The sequence below is a fragment of the Peromyscus leucopus genome, chromosome 8a, assembly GCF_004664715.2.
Source record: "Peromyscus leucopus breed LL Stock chromosome 8a, UCI_PerLeu_2.1, whole genome shotgun sequence".
In the NCBI taxonomy this organism is placed as follows: Eukaryota; Metazoa; Chordata; class Mammalia; order Rodentia; family Cricetidae; genus Peromyscus; species Peromyscus leucopus.
The window spans coordinates 42,600,956-42,618,490 of NC_051085.1; the positions used below are offsets into that span (position 1 = coordinate 42,600,956).

Sequence of the window (17,535 nt, forward strand, 5' to 3'; positions counted from 1 at the left end):
GCAGGCTTTGCAGCCCTATTCCTCCTAGCCATTTACGAGTGTGCGTGTGTGTGTGTGTGTGTGTGTGTGTGTGTGTGTGTGTGTGTGTGTGTGTGTGTGTGTGTGTGAGTCTGCACTCCACTGGCCGACTTGGCAGCAAACATCTTTTACCATCATCTGACCAGCTGTGTGTCTTCACGTTTTGTCTCTTTGAGACAGTGTTGGGCTACGTCATTTCAGCGTGACCTCCAGCTTGCAATAAGTCCTCCTGCCTCATCTTCCCAGCTACTGGGATGATGAGTGTACCCTACTAGGTCTAGCTAAAGATGATGTCTGAAATCAGTGTGTGTCCAACCAATGCCGGGCTGAATCTATATGATCATTACACACCATTGGCAATAAGACATGTGCTTTCCTGCTCTTATGGTCCTGACTTTATTTTTTTTATTTCCTCGTAAGTCTCTACCACTGAGCCACAATCTTATCCTTCACTTGGTATTTAGATGAGAACCGTTTCTAGATTGGAATGTTGCTCTGCAGAGAATTGTATTCATGGCTGAGGAAGGAGGGTCAATGAGGTGGAGGTGAGGTTTTCTATGAGTTCCTTCTTGCCTAGTACAGTGAGTTAGTTGTCAGCATTTTGTATTAGATAGATAGATACATAGATACATAGATAGACATAAACATACCTATGTTATGTAACCAGATGGTTCTTTCTCACCTGCCAGTTCCCAAATAACCACTCAGAGGCTTATATTAATTATAAATGCTTGGCTGATGGCTCAGGCTTATTGCTAGCTAGTACTTACATTTAAATCAATCCATATTCCTTATCTATGTTTAGCCACATGGTTTGTGGCTTGTAACCTCATTTTTTATATGCCTTGCTTTCTCAGAGGCTAGCTGGCAGCTCTCTTGACTCTGCCCTTCCTCTTCCCAGAATTCTCCTAGTCTGGCTCTCATGTTCAGTCTCTTCCTGCCCAACCATTGGCCAATCAGCTTTATTATTAACAATGAGCATAATCCATGGCATATATATATATATATATATATATATATATATATATATACACACACACACAACACAGATATATGTGTATATATATATATATATATATATATATGTATATATATATATATTGACAGGGTCCAGCCTTTTAGCCCTGGCTGGCCTTGAATTTGCCACAATTCTGTTTAGCCTTTTTGGTGCTGGGATTACAGGCATGTCCCATCATACCAGCTCCATTTTTGCTCTTTCTTTACTCTTGGTATGTGTGTTCATGTATGTGCATGTGTGTGTGGTATCTGTATTGCGGGGGAGGATGCACATTCACCTTGAGGCCAGAGGTCAATGTGGAGTATGTGATTCAGTCGATCACCACCTTTTTTTTTAAAAGATTTATTTATTTATTTATTTATTTATTTATTTATTTATTTATTTATTTATTTCTTATGTATACAGTGTTCTGTCTGCATATCTGCAGGCCAGAAGAGGGCACCAGATCTCATTACAGATGGTTGTGAGCCACCATGTGGTTGCTGGGAATGGAACTCAGGACCCCTGGAAGAGCAGTCAGTGCTCTTAACCTCTGAGCCATCTCTCCAGCCCCGATCACCACCTTTTTTTTTTTTCTTTTTTCAATAATTGAGTAAAACCGAAATTGATTATAAGCCATAGTCGTCCTAGGGACCTCCATGCTATATATATAGCCTCCATGGTTCTATGGGTTGTGGTCTGATTGTTCTTTATTTTATATCTAGAATCCACTTATGAGTGAGTACATACCATGACTGTCTTTCTGGGTTTGGGTTACCTCACTCAGGATGATTTTTTTCTAGTTCCATCCATTTGCCTGCAAATTTCATGCTTTCATTGTTTTTCTCTGCTGAGTAGTACTCCATTGTGTATATGTACCACAATTTTTTAATCCATTCTTCAGTTGAAGGGCATCTAGGTTGTTTCCAGGTTCTGGCTATTACAAATAGTGCTGCTGTGAACATAGCTGAGCATGTATCTTTATGGTATGAATCAGCATTCTTTGGGTATATGCCCAAGAGTGGGATGGCTGGGTCTTGAGGTAGTTCCCAATCACCACCTTTTTAAAAAATAGTTTTTAATGTTTGGATTTTGTGTACTTGTGTGTGAGTGTGTGCATGTGAGCACTGGTGCTCTTGGAGGCTGGAGGGATGGATTCCCTGGGAGATGACATGACAGGTCATAGTAAGTTGCCTGACATGGGGCTGGGAACTGAAGTCGGGTCATCTGCAAGAGTCACACAAGTTCTTAACTTCTGAGCCATGTCACCAGCTTGTCACCTTGCTTTTGTACACAGACTCTCACTGAACTTAGAGCTCACTGATAGGCCTGATTGGCTGGTGCACACACCCCAGGATCCTCTGGTCTCTAATTCCCCAGTGCTGGTCATGTTGCCTTATGCTCTGGATCTCCCCAGCTCTCCTTCCTTCCTTCCTTCCTTCCTTCCTTCCTTCCTTCCTTCCTTCCTTCCTTCCTTCCTTCCTTCCTCCCTCCCTCCCTCCCTCCCTCCTTCCCTCTCTCTTTTCCTTCCTCCTTCCTTCTTTCTCTTTCTCTCTTTTCCTTCCTTTTTCTTTTTTTTTTTGTGTGTGTCTGTCTGTCTGTCTGTGTCTGTTGGCATGTGTGTTTTCATGTTTGTGGGTGCACATGTATGCATACATATGAAGGAAGCCAGAGGTTAGCTAATGTCTTATTTTGTCATTCTTCACTTTATTTAAGAGGCAGGTCTCACTAAAATCCAACTCTCCAATTTTGTTCAACTACCTAAACAGTTTGACCCAGAGACCCCATCTCTGCCTTTTGAGTACACCCTGGATTCCAGGGATCCACCACACCTACCTGGGGCTTTTCTACCTTTGGTGGTGGTGAGCTCCGGCAACTTGAGTTTAAATATCAGGGCACCTCCTGCTTGGACAGTCCATGGTTACCCTGCTCCATTCTGCTTAGCCACATTTTGGTTCTGAGTACCAGAAAATTTAACCTTGATTGAATATCATCTGCTACAGAGACCTTCTGATTCTTTAACTGTGTTTCATACCACCTTGGGCAGTGGTAGCACACACCTGTAATCCCAGCACTCAGTGGACAGGTGGATCTCTGTGAGTTCGAAGGCAGCCTGGTCTACAGAGTGGTAGGTTCCAGGACAGCCAGGGCTGCACAGAGAAACCCTGTCAACAAACAAACAAAAGCAGCGACCACAACAAAATCATCTGGGGACTGGTGAGAGGTTTCGGTGCTTTGCCACCAAGCCTTACAGCCTCATCCTTTCCCTGGAACCTGCACGGTGGAAGAAGAGTACCAATCCCAGTTCTTCAAGTTGTCCTCCTCAGGCTTTCACGTGCACCTACCCCACCCACAGATTAAAATTTTTTTAAGAATCAGAATATTTTATACATACTATATTGAGTTAGGAACTTGAGCATTAAACCCAAGAAATCTTATTCCGTGGCATGCTGGCAGCGAGGCAGGAGGTTTTCTGGGTTTATTTTCCCGCCATCTGTTCCGGGCTGGGACCACCTGCATGTGCATCATTTCTTTCTGAAGGTGGACGACTTCAGGTTGTGTATGCTCCTCCCCAGTGTGGGATGCAGAAAAGCTAGTTTTAATGGCTTTGTATAGATCACATCAATAGAGTACCTTGTTATCCTGGAAAATTATTTGTTATTATCTGCTCATTTTGACTGGTTTTAATTGGTTAGCATTTGTGTCTGAAGAAAGAAAGCTGGTAAGTAAACACCAGAGTGAGCATAATTATTAATTGGTGCTACCACTAAGCATTTGTGTGCCCAGGTCTAATAGTTCTTGATTAATAAATTGGCCAAAGTGAAATTTCACGTGTCAACATGGTTTTGATAGTGTTGAGCGTAGAGAACTTGAAGTATAATTTGTTAATGCAGAACAATAAATGTTACTTTTACAGATCTTTCCGTGTTCTTGATATCTTTTTAAGAGCACTTGCTGCTCTTTTAGAGGCCCTGGGGTACATTCTCAACAACCAGCCTTTCTGGTGGTTCACAACCACCTGCAATCCCAGCTTCCCAGGATCTTTTAGCCTCTGTAGGGACCTACACACACACACACACACACACACAGATTGTAAAAAAAAAAAAAAAAAAAAAAAAAAAAAAAAAACCTTTATGAAAGTTGAATGTGATGCTAAAACTACAGGAATTAGCTTTTGTGTGTGACAGGGTGATGTCTGTGTATGTGCATATGTAGTGGGGGTGCGGGAGCTGGGTCTCTCTACCCTGTGGATTTAGGGTCAAACTCCGGCTGTCAGTCTTGACAGCAAGTACCTTTACCCGCTAAGCCATGTTGCTGGTCCCTTCACCTTATTTTTTTTTTTTTTAAATAAATTTTCTTGCTGAATCCAGAGCTCACAGATGAGCTGCACTGGCTGAGCAGCAATGCCTAGGGATCCTCCTGTCTCCATCAGTCTCTTCCAGTGGTGAAGTTACAGACACGAATCACTGTGCTCAGCTTTGCTATGAGTGCTGGAGATTCGAACTCGGGTCTTCATGATTACACAGCAAGGACATTACCCACGAGTCATCTCCGCAGCCCATGTGGGGATTCTATAACTCACGGTGCTCGTGCTGATAATCGTTGTTGCAATTTGTTTTTGTTTTTGTTTTGTTTTGTTTTGAGACAGGGTTTCTCTGTGTAGCTTTGGAACCTGTCCTGAAACTCAATTGGCAGACCAGGCTGGCCTGGAACTCACAGAGTAGAGTAGCTCTGTAGATCAGGCTGGCCTTGCCTGGCTTTGAACTCAGAGATCCACCCACCTCTGCCTCTCCAGTGCTGGGGTTAAAGGCGTGTGGACCACCACTGCCCGGCCTTGTGGCAGATGTTTTGTTGGAGCCAGGAATGTGCTAAAATTTTACAATTCATTCTCCAAGAGTTTGCCTTATACTTGAGAGTGATTAAGACATTGTCACTTGCATTTGAGTGACTGCTCAGTTTTGCTTAGAGCTCTCATGGAACCAAGGAAGCATGGCTTATTAAACCCTCTGCTAAACCAGCCGCCCCCAGTGAAAGGGAGGTGGTGATTCCCGCTCTGGATGGATGCAATTCCCTTCATTCTGGATGCTTCTCTCGGTGACTGGAGCGTGGTGAGATCTCCTGGTGGGCAGAGCTTTCCCAGCTCAGCACAAAAGAGAAGCCACCGGAACTCAGGGTCGCTCAAGTGTACACTGGGAAAGTCAGACTCTGACTGTGTGCTTACTTCCTGTCATTCCCCTAGGAAGCCGCTGATTGTCACAGTACAATCACATGCTTTTATGAAAGATGAAGGTAGCTCATGGATGTCTTTTCTTCTTTTATTGATTTATCTATTTAATCAGAAAGACAGAGAGTGGGCTGTCTTTTAAGATTGCCCTTTGTGCAGTAATATGGGAAGACCTGAGCTTTGCTTGGCTGTCTGGAGGGTGGGATTCTTGAAGCAACTTAAATCTTATTTGCTCTCAGTCACTGAAAGAAAACAAACAAGCCTAGGAAGAAGTCGCAGGCTGGGCAGTGGTAGCACACGCCTTTATTCCCAGCACTTAGGCAGAAGCAGGTGATCTCTGAGTTCAAGGCCAGCCTGGTCTACAGAGCTAGTTGCAGGACTCCCATGGCTACACAATGAAACCCTGTCTTGTTGGAGGGGGATGGGGGAAGCCACAAAATACAGTGGCTCCTTCTGTTTCTAGTGCAGTGGTTCTCAGCCTTCACAGAGGTCACCTAAGACCATCAGAAAACACAGATATTTACATTACAATTCATAACAGTAGCAAAATTACAGTTATGAAGTAGCAATAAATGCTTTTATGGTTCGGGGTCACCACACTATGAGAAACTGTATTAAAGGGTTGCAGTATTAGGAACCACTGCTCTAGGGGTAATTACTTCTGCATCGGTCTAAAGGTAGATGGGTCTTGGGCCTGGAGATCAGTCAATTAGACCAGGTGCCAGTTGCCAAGCCTGACACAGACCTGAGTTCAGGACGCAAACCCCACAGTGTGGAAGGAGAGAGCTAGTTCTTGCAAATTGTTGTTCTCTGACCTTGCCATGGCACATGCAGGCGTGTGTGTGTGTGTGTGTGTGTGTGTGTGTGTGTGTGTGTGTGTGCACGCGCTCGCTAAATAACATAATTAAGATCGGTCCTTTACTACTGGCCTCCAGACACAACAAAGAGAGAAGCGGAGAAGTTGATGGATGAGACTGCCACTTACAAATGCGGCTTAGGCTGGACCGCTTTAGTAAGCAATGTGTATGCTTTTCATTTGCTAGAAAGCCCGGGCCAGGCACAGCATTGATTAGCATCCCAGCACTTAGCAGAAGAAAGAAGGAGGCTCAGGAGAGTGAAGAGCCCTGGACTGCATGAACCCTTCTCTTGGGCTACCCTCACACTCAACTGAACTTGACCCTTCCTTCACCTTCCACCTTTCAAATGTTGAAATTAACATGGGCCTGGCTTGTTGTTTAGTGAGCTAAAGTCTTACGATGTAGCCCGTTCTCAATTGGAACCTGTGATCTTCCTGCCTCAGCCTCTGAAGGCTGGAATTGCAGGTGATCTTAAACAACAAAAATTAATTTTAGTATTATATTATATTCATACTTACCATTTGGGCGCGTGCGTGCGTGCATGCGTGTGCGCGCGTATGTGTGTGAGTGTGAGTGCGTGCTTTCATCCTAGAAAGAAGAAGATCTTTCTCTACTGTAGAAGGGAGATAATAGAATTTACCCTTCTTCTCTTTGGTGTTTTAAGGTCTTCAGAGAGAAAAATACATCACGAAAGAGTACTTGAGAATTTCATGGCTTTATTTCACCCTCTGTTGGAGCTCCTTGTTTGCGTCTGTTGTAACTGTGTGTCGACTTACTGTGAAGGAGAAGCCAAGAGCAGTTTAGTGTTGCCAGGGAGTCACTGCGTCATTAAATGGGAGTGGAGGGGCTTCTGGAAGGCTCCCTGCAGCAATGGCACTGCAGTTACCAGGAGGAAGTGACTAGTGACAGAGATGAGAATAACCAGCTCAAACTGTCTTTCGAGCAAGGCATGTCAGCGCGTGGCCTGGAATCCCAGCACTCAGAGGCAGAGGCAGCGGGATCTTGGTTTTAGGCCAGTCTGTGTGACCTAGTGAGTTCTAGGCTAGCCTGAGTACAGGGCGGGACCCTGCTTCAAAAAAAAAAAAAAATCAAAGCAAAAGTATTCTTTGTCACAGTGTACCTCATCTTGGAGGTGCATGGATAGAGCGCTTGCCTAGCACGCATGAAAGCTTGACTCTGATCCTCAGTATCCCACAGACTCAGTGTGGTGATTCCACATCTATACGGGAGACAGAGGGGCAGAATCAGAAGTTCAAGGTCATCCTCAGCTACATGATGAATTCTGGGCCAGCCTGGGCTACATGAGATCCTGTCTCAAAAGTAAACAACAAAACATGGACCTTATCCCTTTCTAACATTTCTTTTTTTCTTTTAAAGGCGATTTTTTTTCAAGGTTTATTTATTTATTATGTCTGCATGTATCCCTGCAGGCCAGAAGAGGGCACCAGATCTCATTACAGATGGTTGTGAGCCACCATGTGGTTGTTGGGAATTGAACTCAGGACCTTTAGGAAGAACAAGCAGTGCTCTTAACCTCTGAGCCACCTCTCCTGCCCTCTAACATTTCTTGAATAAAATTTTCAGTAATTAGCTGTAGACTTGCACACAAACAGCACCCCTCCCAGGCTGCCTCAGTGGCTTCCCAAGTCCCACCCCGACCCTCCTGTCATGCGGCCTTCAGTGTTGACGTGTTTTAGAGTATATTCTCAGCTATTGTCTTAGCAAAGACATCATCTTTTTAAAGGGACAGAGAAGGAATGTGTCTCGTGTGTCTTCTGATCCTGAAGAATCTGGACAAGTGTCACTGATCCAAGGCTCGGTTCTCTGTCTGTGATAGGCCTTGGTGTTCCTTTTGGTGACTAATTTGGAGTCAGTTGATTTGCCCACAATTCTCTGACCTAAGGGGAAAGTGAATTCTGGGTAGTGGAACAGAAGAGAGACAATAAAATAAGTGAAAGTACATTGTAAACCAAAAATGAATTTTATTTTGTATATACGAAGCCTTAGGTATGTTAGGCAAGTGTTCGACCCCTTTTTAAAAAACTACAAAATAATGCATTGTCAGGATATAGGTCTCCATGGCCACTTGATATTTTTTTTCCTTTGGCCCTCCCTCCCCCCTCCCTCCTTCCTCCCCTCTGTCCCTCCCTTCCCCTTCTCTTCCCTGCTTCTCTCATCCCTCTCTTTTTCTTTCTGTGAGACAGCATCCCTCTCTGTAGCCCAGGCTACTCAAATTCACAGAGATCTGCCTCCTGAGTGCCGGAGTTAAAGGTGTGTACCACCATACCCAGTTCAGCTCTCTCTGAGACCGGATCTTATGCGGCCCACAGTAGCCCTAAACTGGCTGTGTAGCTAAGGCTGGCCTTGAGAGTCTGTCTGTCTGTCTGTATTTCCCAAGTGCTAGAATTACAGGCATGTACCTCAATGCCAGGCTGAGGTTTTCAATATATACACATATTAGCTCTTGAATTTTCAACATTTTACATACCAGATCTTTACTTATTATATTTCTTAGCCTTCATTTTTCACTTATTAGTGTATCTTGGACTCCCTGTGGCTCAGAATGAGAGAGAGAGGGAGAGAAAGAGAGAGTATTCGTATTCACTTACACACAAACATCTAGCTCAAAGTGTAATGGCCATCTGTTTAGCGACATAAATACCCTTTGTGTGTGTGTGTGTGTGTGTGTGTGTGTGTGTGTGTGTGTGTGTGTGTGTACATATATACTGATTGCTATTTAGGGCAATGCCATGGTTTTGTTATTACAAATGCCAAAATGAACACTCTCCCCAGGCAATATGAATACAGCTTTTATATACAAAATGCAAAATGCAAGTTACATACAATATTCTCATTACACTTCTGCAGGTGTGTGCTTCTGTGGGCCTAGTTCCTGCCTGGAAGGATCACTCTGTCATTGCATAGTCTTCATATGGTAAATTTCTTCCAGACTGACTCCTTAAACAACCAACAGTTTAGGCCGCGGAATAAGCTGAATCCCTTCAGCTTCCAGTCTCTCTCTCAGCACAGACTATATCTAAAAATGTGGAACACTTTGCAGATTTGGGTATCATCCCTGCATGGGGGCCATGCTAATCTCTGCACCATCCCATCTTTAGTAGAACACTGCCAAAAATATGGTAACAGCCACGCTTTCTTTATAAGATAATCACCGGCTCCCGCCCATTCTGGCAATCAATTGGTAAGCGTATGAAATTTCTCTGGGTTGTCATTAGCTTGGAAGAGTCTCAATTTGCTTTCCTTTCTAGAATACTCATTTCTTATATTTCTGTGCAATCTGACAAACACACGAGAGTGAAGTTATTTGCTAGTGAGCACACTGGCAGCGGCTTGCCATTCTGCAGGAAGTGGCTTCGTCTGGGCTCCTTCCCCCTGGGGTTTCCTTAGCCTAAGCTACTGGCCTCACCGCATAGTGGAAAGGGCCTACGCTGGAGAAGTGAGGATGTAGGCTGAGTCCTCCACTGGGCCACTTCCTAGGGTGTGTGGTCGAACTCGTGTGTGCCCCTCCACAGGCTGGGTGAAGGTTACTGCAGAGCGTGTCTTAACAAGCTGGGCTGGTTTTTTTGTTTTGACGCATGAGTGAGCATTCAGCATTTACTCCGACATCACATGAGTTCTGTTTGCTTTGACAGGTGAAGGATGATGACCTAGCATTGGTTTGGTTTCAGCAATTCTTTAGGTCATAGAATGTATGCGTAGAATTCCATATGTAAGTCAGTAATTTCATTCTGCGAGTCACATTTATGGCCCACTTTGTTCTTGGTAAACTGGTTTAAGCTGGGCATGGTGTTGCACACCTATTATCCCAGCACTTGGGAAGTAAGGACAGGAGTTCAAGGTTATCTTCACCTATATAACAAGTTCAAGGCCAGCCTGAGGGATAGGAGACCCTGTTCAAAAGAAACAAGAAAACCCTCGTGCTTTATATGTTCCTATTTAAACATTATTTTTAGCTGAGCAGTGGTGGAACACACTTTTAATCCCAGTACCTGGGAAGCAGGGGTAGGTGGAGCTCTGTGAGTTCGAGGCCAGCCTGGTCTACAGAGCTAGTTCTAGGACAGCCAAGGCTACACAAAGAAACCCTGCCTCAAAAAACCAAAATAAAAAAAAAAAAACCTAATTTTTAAGTTATATGCATGTGTGTGACTATGTGTAGATATGTGCACAAGAATTCAGATGCCCATGGAGGCCAAAGACGTCAGTTCTCCTTGGAGCTGGAGTTATAGGAGATTGTGAGCTGCCTGTCTTGGGTGCTGGGAACTGAACTTGGGTCCTCTGAAAAAGCAATATGCACTAGCATTGAGTTATGTAATAATTGAGTTATCTCTTCATTCCCCTATGTTACCAATATTTTTAAGTACATGTATTTAAATGGACCGCTGTTAGGGGAAGTGCCTGAGCATGTGCACATAGCACCCTTGTGTCATGGGATACACACGGAGTCAGTTCTCTCCTTCTACCGTTCGGGTTAAACAGCCGTCACCAGGCTGGGCAGCAGGCACCCTTACCCGCTGAGCCATCTTGCTGCTCCCACTTGTAAGCAGGCCATTTGTTGCTGTGATAAAACCCCGCGACCGAAGGCAATTTATGGAAGAGTTTATTTGGGCTTACAGTTCCGGAGGGAGAGTCCATCATGTCAGAGTAGACACGGCAGCAGGCAGCTGAGAGATCGCATCTCCTACCACAAACAGCAGAGAGAGAGAACAAACAGGGAGCGGGAAGCAGGGCAAGGCGGCAAGCTCTCAAAGGCCACCCTGAGTGATACCCATCCTCTAGCAAGGCTGTACTTTCCCATAACCTCCCCAAACATCACCACCAACTGGGCACCAAATGGCCAAATCCATGAGCCTGTGGTAGGCATTTCTCATTTAAACCAGCCTACCCTTGGCTAACAGTTTTGTGTGTTTGTTTGTTGCTGGACCTGGCACATGGAAACACACGCTCTACCCAGGAGCTGTACTCCCCATCCCGGCACATTTTGTCTGATTGATACTAAAGGATTAGAAGTCTGCCTGCTGCCTTTCCCCTCTGGTCTTAGTGCTCCGACAGTCGAGAACATGGAGCGTCTCAATGCCATCCTTTTAGCCCAGGCTCTCTCCTGCCTGGTTCCTCTTTCTTTACCCAGGAGCTTCCGGTCTGCTCTCTCGGCTTCCTGCAATCCCCCATCTCACTGCATCCAGGCTGGTCTGGAGGCTTTTAGAGTTTATTGTTGAATGTTACCTAGTAAAGCTGAAATAGTTTCCCACACTGCTGTATCCTCCAGCAGGTTGTGGACCCCAAATGTCTCCCTTGAGGGCTGCTTCTTGTTCCTCCCAAGAGCTTCCCACTGCCCTGACTCCCACCTGAATGGCTTGGCTCTGTAGCTCAGCTGTGTGTGACTGTGGGGGACCCATCGAAGCAATACATTGTGTGTCTAATAATAGCCAGGGGTGTGAAGAATTGGGAACTTTTGAAAAAAGTTGGGGTTGCAGAGTCCTGAGACTTCAGTCCTATATTAGTCTGTTTGCTATGACTATAACAAAACTCCCGGCAGTACCCCAGTTACTGCCTAACCTAGTGCCCTGAGTGTACTTAGTAAACCTGTTCTCTTTCTAAAAAGTACCGGGGGTAGTGATAAAGGTGATTACTGGATTCATAATTCCAGTGGCTAGAGCATCACAGAGCTGACTTCTTTGCAAAGAACCCCCAACTACCTTGCAGTGTGTGTGGTCGAGAAGCAAAGGCAGCTAGCTACGTCCAAAATGGGGTCAAGTACATAGGATGGTCTTGCTCTAAAACAGCCTGTTTTCCACGAGAACCAAATCACTCAAGGAAATGCATCTGAATCACTTCCTGAGGCGTGACCCCTGTGACCTAACTACCTCAAACTCTACTTCTCCAACGTTCCAGCCACTTAACAGGGCTACACTGGGTAGCAAGCCTCTAGAACATACTCGGACTGTATCTGTACTATAGCAAAAGAGACCACAGTTAAGGAATCAACAGGGTGGGGGGGTGTATTGGAACCAAGCCAGAGGAATGATGAATGGTCCATCATAAAACCTTGCCATGGCCTGGCTGTGGTGGTGCACACCTTTAATCCCAGCACTTGGGAGGCAGAGCCAGGTGAATCTTTGTGAGTTTGAGGCCAGCCTGGGCTACAAAGTGAGTTCCCGGACAGGCTCCAAAGCTACACAGAGAAACCCTATCTCGAAAACAAAACAAAACAAACAAACAAACAAAAACCCAACAACCTTGCCAGCTACTTCAAGCAGATTTACTGCTTTCTAACCACAAAACTACTTTCTCATTATTATGCAAATGGTATTGTGATGGTTAATTTTAGTTGACACCGCCTAGACTCACCTGGGGAATCTTAAAGAGAGACTGTGTGCATGTCTGTGGGGGATTGTCTTGTGAGAAGACCCAGCCCACTGGGAGTGGTAACATTCCCTAGGCAGGGTTCCTGAGCTGTAAAAGAGCAAAACTGAACACTGAGCATGCATACGTTCATTCCTCTCTCTCTCTCTCTCTCTCTCTCTCTCTCTCTCTCTCTCTCTCTCTCTCTGACATGGGGTCTCACTGGGTAGCCCTGGCTGAGATCCACCTGCTCTGCCTTCAGGGTGTTGGGTTTAAAACACTAGCCTGTCAGCTCTTGCTCTTAACTGGATGTGATGATTCACTATTTGTAGTTTCTGCCTGACTTCCCCACATTGGTGGACAGTGACCTGGCTTTAAAGCTGAAATAAACCCCTTCCTCCTAGTTTCTTTTTGCCAGGGTCTTTTTGGTTTTTTTCGAGACAGGGTTTCTCTGTGTAACAGCCCTGGCTGTCCTTGAACTCTTTCTGTAGACCAGACTGAACTCGAACTCACAGAGATCCGCCTACCTCTGTCTCCCAAGTGCTGGGATTAAAGGTATGTGCCAACATGCCCAGTTTGCCTGGGTCTTTTATCAAAGCAACAAAAAATGTAACTTGGACAGGCATCTGTCTCAGCAGTGATTCCCATTAATGAGTTTGTCGTTTGGGCCTTGCCTGGGGATACACATGGAGAACTATGTTTGATCTCATGTGTCTTTCTCAAAATGCTACTTATCAAACTTAGAGTTCTTAATAGGGAATAACAGAAAGAGGACTTCTTCTTAGGAAAACATCAGGCAAGTTCAAGACTTGAGAAAAATGCATCTTAAATTTGTTTTATGGCAATAACTTCTCCAGTTGTCTCAGGGAAAATTGTTCTCATCAGGTGTGGTGCACACGTTTAATCCCAGCACTTAGGAGGAAGACGCAGGCGGATCTAAGTTCCAGACCAGCCTGGTCTACATAGTGAGGCCCCTGTAACAAAACAAAACAAAACAAAAGTTAAATGTTTTCAAACAATGAAAGGATGGGAGATTATGTAAGGAAAACAAGAATATTTCCCAAGTATTCTCATCTGTCATTTGGATGAGCTGTTGTGAGAAAGGGAAATTGCATGAACTGTGTGATGAGGAAAACCAAATGTTTCCTAGTTTCTAAAGATAATTTTTATGTGCTGTGGATTTAAAGCAAGTTATTTCCTATAATTCAATATTTGTCCAGACAGAACAAAAGACTCACGACTCCCATCTACAATATGACCATCTTCTGGTGGTGATATGTTTTCTTTTAAAGTAAAGCAAGAACGCTTTTTAAAAAATCTACATGTGTGTTGGGCTGGAGAGATGGCTCAGAGGTTAAGAGCACTGTCTGTTCTTCCAAAGGTCCTGAGTTCAATTCCCAGCAACCACATGGTGGCTCACAACCATCTGTAATGATATCTGGTGCCCTCTTCTGGCCTGCAGGGACACATGCAGACAGAACACTGTATACATAATAAATAAAAAATTAAAAAAAAATCTACATGTGGGGCTGAAGAGATGGCTCAGTGGTTAAGAGCTCTTCCAGAGGATCTGGGTTCAATTTCCAGCACCCACATGGCAGCTCACAACTGTCTGTAACTCCAGTCCCAGTGGATCTGACTCCCTCACATAGACATGCAGGTCAAACACCAATGCATACAAAAAAAAAAAAAAAAAATAAACTACATGTTTGTGTTTGTGTGATTGTATGCCATATGTGTGCCGCCGGTACCTATTGAAGCCAGAAGAGGGCCCTGGATCCCAGGGAGCTGGAGTTACAGGTGGGGTTGTGAGCCCCACAAGGTGAATGCTGGGAACCAAACTTGGTCCTCTGGAAGAGCAGCGAGTACTGTTAACCGCTGGGCCATCTCTCCAGCCTGTTTGCTTCTTCAATGGTGCCTTCAGTCAGGCATGTGCAGTGGCCCCCAAGGTAGTGAACCAACTCCTGAGGTTGACTTCCACCTGTGTCCCATGGTGCGCTCCATACCCAATTCACACACGTACACAATGTAAACAATTAACCGAAACCCCAAATCAGATGTCGCTGTGGCCTCCTGTTCTGTGCGGTGCTGGTTCCCAACCTAGATTTGTGTGGGTCTGTTTTTGTAGCCTGTCTCCCCTACCCAGCAGGTAACCTCCCCCACCCCTGCTCCCCATATTCAGTAGGTAACCTCCCCCACCCCTGCTCCCCCTACCCAGTAGGTAACCTCCCCCACCCTGCTCCCCCTACCCAGTAGTGACCTCCCCTCTTCTCCTTTCCTGAGTTACTCCTTTTAGGCCCTTTCTGTAACCTTCGGGGGCACCTGCATTCTGGTTCACCTGATCAGGAGAAGCTGCAGACCGTGTTCACAGAAGTTGTGCTGTTGAGGGAGCCACGGTCTGCATCTCTAAGAGCCAGTGGGTGGGTGGGTGGGTTGGTCTAAAAGCCCTCTCCCCCACCTCCCGCCTAGTGAACCTTGGCTCTGCTGAGGCTGCTGCGGGACCGGACACAGGCCACTTTTATTTTGATAGACAGCAGGCGCTTGGTCCCATGGAGTACAACCATAAGCACGTGTCCATTTATCATTTTAAGTTTTGCTAATAACCATTGAGGTGTATTCACCAAAATGGCATCTTTCGGGTCCATCATCAGAGCTAAATATTTCATGACTTTATTAAATAATCCATGCCATCATGTGGAGGACCCTCTGCTGCTGCTTTTCACACAAAAGGAACCTTCTCTGGGAGTCCCTGGGAATGTTTTAACATAGCTCTGGAGGCCACCTCACCTCTCTCTCTCTGTCATCCCCTGCTGAGTGCCTTCTGACTTACCTGCAAGGAGAGCGGTCTGGCCCTGGGGACTCCTTCTTAGTAAGCTTCGGAGGGGAGAAAAGGCAGGATGGCTAATCAGTTGAGAAGCAGTCCCGGATCCAGCGCAGATGCAGTGGCTGCTTTTGGCGATCCTTGCAGGGCTCTTTGTGAATTAGCAATGTGCTGTTTTCTTATTCTGTGAGTGGCTGCGCTGGAAATGTTCAGTGCATCAGAGGACAGGATAGCACGTGTGGGCTCCTGGGTTAAATCACATTATCCTAGACAGGCCATGCTTTTGCGTTAGATGCAGGCTATAGAAAGCAAGACAAGCAATTGCATTTGTTACTTCTTTTTCAACCAAAGATGGTATTCGAAGCACAAAGGGGTGGTCAGTACATTCTAAGTGGGGTAGAAGAAAAAGCCAGCCATCTGCCAATAAGTCTCAAAGCCACTAACTTTTCTTAGGGTGGGGTGGCTTTCATGTTAATTTTCTTACAGGTTGCCTGTATTGGGCTAATTTGGGAGTAAACTTCTGTTCCCCTCTCTATGCATTGCAACTACCAACGTGTTGAAGAACCTCCAAGGGACTGATCCTGCTGCCCTGGGCTGCTGTCAACTAAAGCACCCTTGGGTAGAGTGTAAGGGTATAGAGCAGCGCTCCTGGCTGGCCGCGGCTACCACATGGAAAGGTCACAGTCATGACAGGACCCAGTGATACCTTTTAGAGCTTTATTAAGAGAAGGAGAGAGACAGAGACGACAGAGAGACCGTGCAGAGGGAAAGTACAGAGAGAGAGAGAGAGCGTGTGGGAGTGCACGTCCACTTTTAGGCTGGGACACAGTCGCAAGCTGATGATGTAACAAGGACAGAATCTTTACACAGAGTGGGTGAAGAGCTTTGTATGGGAGACCCTGGTGCGTTCCTCCTGGCCATCTCTGCCTTCTGTTCTAGATGTAGATGGGGGTTATGCAAAATTGGAACACTATGTATTTTCCACATTCTCCATCTTTCCACGGTGATGTTTTTAATCTTTTAAAAAATATGAATATTTTTAGAAACTCTTTGAAAATTCCATAATGCATATGATGCATCTTGATTGTGTTCACATGGTAAAGTTTCTGGTGCCTGTGGTAAGGACTCCCCACCACAGGATCTTGTGCTCCCCAGGCCGGCCATAAACTTAGTCATGCCATAGAGCATTGGTTCTCAACCTGTAGGTCTTGACCCCTTTGGGGGGTTGAATGACCTTTTCACAGGGTTTGCCTAAGACCATTGAAAAACATACATATTTACATTATAATTCACAACAGTAGCAAAATTACAGCTATGAAGTAGTAATGAAATAATTTTATGGTTGGGGGTCACCCCAACACGAGGAAATGGATTAAAAGGTCGCAGCATTAGGAAGGTTGAGAATCACTGCAATGGCCTTGAATACACTTCTAAGTGCTGGACTGACAGGTATTTAGAGACATATCTTTGATGAGAAGCTGCATTGAAAGTTTTTTATACTTTGGTTGGTCGTGGTGGGGCATACTTTTTTTGTTGTGGTTGTTGTTTTTATTTTTTGAGACAAGGTTTCTCTGTGGAGCCCTAGCTGTTCCGGAACTCTGCAGACCAGCTCTATAAACTAGGTTGCCCTTGAACGCATAAAGATCTGCCTGCCTCTGCTGGGATTAAAGTGGTGACTGCCAGCTGATGGGGCACACCTTTAATGCCAGCATTTGAGAGGCAGAGACAGTTGGATCTTTGTGAGTTCAAAGCCGGCCTGGGCTACTTAGCGAGACACTGTCTCAATTTTTTTTTTTTAAACTTTCAAATTTAAACTTCACTGGAGATACCACTGGCTTTTGGATGTATGTGGGTTTTTTGTAATTTTTTTTTTTCCTTGTTGAAACTAACTGTATGCCAAGCTATGAAAGGTTTTCCATGGCACATAGTGGACCTCAAAACATATTTTATAATCAGATTTACTAGGCAGTGGCATGATGTAATGACTTTACTATGAAGTAGCGGATTCCTTTGGGAAAAGCCACCACTCATGTTCTTGGATGGGAAGTGCATGTATGCCGCAGTTAATTGAGAATTAGGTCTTTGCTCTAACCTCTGCTCCAAATAAAACCTGTTAGGAATTCCTGGGTACCAGGCTCAAAAAAAGAAAACCCAGAACACATGCCACCAGAATTGTGTGAAATCTCTCCGCATCCTAGTTTGTGTGTTGAGACAATTCCATGATTGCATCTTACTTCTTTGGTGTGTGCTTGGGGGT

The 17,535-nt window shown here is 45.1% G+C and overlaps 1 protein-coding gene and 1 pseudogene across 1 annotated transcript in view; one reads left to right on the plus strand and one right to left on the minus strand.

Annotated features, from left to right (window-relative positions):
• Akap12 (A-kinase anchoring protein 12) overlaps positions 1-17,535 on the plus strand; it is a 94,802-nt gene that overhangs the window by 19,495 nt on the left and 57,772 nt on the right.
• LOC114707491 lies at positions 9,137-9,237 on the minus strand (annotated as a pseudogene).